This window comes from Bubalus kerabau, chromosome 12 (assembly GCF_029407905.1).
Source record: "Bubalus kerabau isolate K-KA32 ecotype Philippines breed swamp buffalo chromosome 12, PCC_UOA_SB_1v2, whole genome shotgun sequence".
Taxonomy (NCBI): Eukaryota; Metazoa; Chordata; class Mammalia; order Artiodactyla; family Bovidae; genus Bubalus; species Bubalus kerabau.
The window spans coordinates 11,784,841-11,788,127 of NC_073635.1; the positions used below are offsets into that span (position 1 = coordinate 11,784,841).

Consider the following 3,287-nt stretch of genomic DNA (forward strand, 5'->3'; position numbering starts at 1 on the left):
CTGCCTGCGATGCAGGAGACCTGGGTTTGATCCCTGGGTTGGGAAGATCCCCTGGAGAAGGGAAAGGTTACCTGGGAATGGCTATTCTTGCCTGGAGAATTCCATGGACAGAGGAAGCTGAAGGGCCACAGTCCATGGGGTCGTAAAGAGTTGGACATGATTGTCTTTCACTTACTCAGAGGTAATTCAAAGGTGGGTATTAACAGGCAGAAGAAGGAAGCAGCAAACTTAAAGAGAGGATGCGAAGCTGAGGAACATAAAAAGTGAACAGAGCCTAAGGAACCTGTGGAATGTCAGCAACCAGATCAATATACGCACTGTGGGAGTTCCAGAAGGAAGAAAAGAGAAAGGGGCAGAGAAAATATGGGAAGAAATAATGACTGAAAACTGCCCAAATCTGATGAAAGACAGTACGTACTTACAGTGGAGTACTGCTCAGCTTTTCAAAGCTAGGAAGTTCTGCAATATGCTACCACATGGATAAACCATCAGAACATTACACTAAGTGAAATACACCAGTCACAAAAAAACATAAACTGCATGATTCCAGTTGTATGAGGTACATAGAGTGGTCAAATGCATAGACAGAAAGTATGGTGGTAGTTGCCAGGGGCTAGAGCGGTGGGGGCTGGGAGTTAGAGGCCGGTGGGCATAGAGCTTCACTTTGGGAAGATGGTAGAGTTCTGGAGATGGATGCTAATGGCAGCCGTACAACAATGTGAATATACTTAATGCCACTGGAACTGAAAATTGTTAAAAAGGTGAGTTTTCTGTTCTTTAAATTTTACCACGGGGAAAAAAAACAAGGTCAGCCAATTTAATCCCCCAGTTTCATGTGTGAAGAAGGTAAGACAAAAGATTACTGTGAATGACAAAGAAGGTGGCTTAGATCAGTTAATAGGCATAGCTGGCTGGTGATGGAACCCTGAGATCTAACTCCCAAGTCCGAGGTCTGACCTCAGAATTCTGATGCTATGCTGGTCTCGAACGGTGCACAGATGCAAGCTCGTGTAGTGAAGAGAGGAAAGGAAGTCTAGAGTCCAGCTATAATTCTGCCATTGTGGACTGTGACACGTTAGATGAACCCTTGACTTTGCTGGGAGAATCCCCTTCTCGGTAGAATATAGAGACTGATGACATTCTTATCAGCAAAGTGAAGAGAATGTCTTCCAAAATATTTTGCTGGAGATACTGGTTTCAAGAGATATCTGTGAGCGTGGACAGGGAATATGGTTTTGTAGTCAATATTTGGGAAATTCTGCAGACTGAATCTCTTGGATAGTCACAAAGTACATTAGCATGTTTAAGACTCTGGAAAGTTCTGTAGTAAAGAAATCTGTTCTTTTTTTTTCTTTACTCAGCAATTTTACTTGGGGCTTCCAAAGCAGATGATGAGACAAAGATTTGAGTGCAAGTAGAGAAGGCAATGGCACCCCACTCCAGTACTCTTGCCTGGAAAATCCCATGGATGGAGGAGCCTCGTAGGCTGTAGTCCATGGGGTCGCTGAGGGTCGGACACAACTGAGCGACTTCACTTTCTCTTTTCACTTTCATGCAATGGAGAAGGAAATGGCAACCCACTCCAGTGTTCTTGCCTGGAGAATCCCAGGGACGGGGGAGCCTGGTGGGCTGCCGTCTATGGGGTTGCATAGACTCGGACACGACTGAAGTGACTCAGCAGCAGCAGCAGTTGATTTGGGAAGAGAAGGGAAAAAAGGAAAGGAAATTGAGAAGCAAATAGGGAAGGGAAGGCATCCTTGAAGGAGGCATTATTAAACCAGTTGCCACTGGGGGCAACTGGACCTGAATCCCACTGGGACTTCCCTGGTGGTTCAGTGGTTAGGACTCTGTACTTCCACTGCAGAGGGCCTGGGTTCAATCCCTGGTCAGGGAACTAAGATCCTACATGCCACACATTGCAGCAAAAAAAAAAAGAAACTTATGTGATGCCTGTTCACAGCTAAATTATCATCTAGTCCTAAACATTGACCCTCCTCTTACATGCTACGGAAGGCTGGCCTCCTTCAAAGGCCCATGGAGCGACAGACTCCATCCACGCTTGGCAGGTAGGAAGTCTCAGAGACAGGCCCTGAGCTCCCATCACTTCATCCCTGGGATGTTTGGGTATCTGTTGCTCAGGCTTTCCTTCCAGAGGTGACCTGAGAAAGCAGGCCATCTCATCTTTCACCACATTCATCCTTTGAAATGGAGAGGTTTCATCTAGGTTCTCAAGTTTGCAGGTTTGATTTTTTTTTTTTTTTCCAGTTGTATATGGACCACCTGAATTATTTGCTTGTGTTCACATAGAGAATTCTTACCTGAGCCTGTGGAAAATCTGAGGTCAGAGATCAGTAACTCAGGGCTAATATCATAGCTGTTGGTACCAAAGAAAAAAACGAAGGACCAATGCTTCATGAAGAAATGTGGTCAGCCCTCCAGACAGATGGATGGTCCCTAATGAAGCATCTGCTGAACAGTCAGTCCATCCAACACCGCTGTCAGCGTCCAGCCTCACGCAAGGCAGCCAGAGCCTCGCTTTGGGTGGAAAAAATTACCCTGGCCTTGGTTCAAGCCTCCTCACTCTCTTTAGCTGACAATTTTAAAAAGAAATCAAGAACCAGAAAGAATTAGAGGTTTGCCGATTTTTTTCCTCACATCTAGAGGTTTTCCTGCTCCTAGGAAACATGAGGTTCATCCTGAAGCTCTTTTTACACCCTGCACAAACATATCAATAATCATCCAATGACACACACACCTCGACTGTATTTACAAAATGTGAATATAAATTATCTGGCAAATCGTATTAATGTAAATACACTTAAGGATGTTTGAGTGAGACAATGAATGGACCTGTTTGTAAATACCAGATGCCAGTGTGCAATCACTTCAGTGGGTTCATCCAAGAGCCTGACACTGTGCTGAGGGGTAAGGAGAGAGTAGATTAGCTTCCTTGGAACTGCTGTTTCTGCAGCAAAAGAGGGTCAGACATCGGACATTTAATACATTTCAACTTCACAAAAAAGTGAATGACACAAACCCTGGGTTCAAGGAGTCAGTGGCTCAGGAGAAAAGATTCAGTTCAGTTCAGTCACTAAGTCGTGTCAGATTCTTTGCGACCCCATGAATTGCAGACACCAGGCCTCCCTGTCTATCACCAACTCCCGGAGTTCACTCAAACTCGTGTCCATCGAGTCGGTGACGCCATCCAGCCATCTCATCCTCTGTTGTCCCCTTCTCCTCCTGCCCCCAATCCCTCCCAACATCAGAGTCTTTTCCAATGAGTCAAC

General features: G+C 45.3%; 1 non-coding gene across 1 annotated transcript; it reads left to right on the forward strand.

Moving 5' to 3' along the window:
• Positions 1-1,821: 1,821 nt before the first annotated feature.
• Positions 1,822-1,894, forward strand: TRNAG-UCC (transfer RNA glycine (anticodon UCC)). Its single transcript has one exon. It is a non-coding gene; the product is annotated as a tRNA-Gly (tRNA).
• Positions 1,895-3,287: the final 1,393 nt, after the last annotated feature.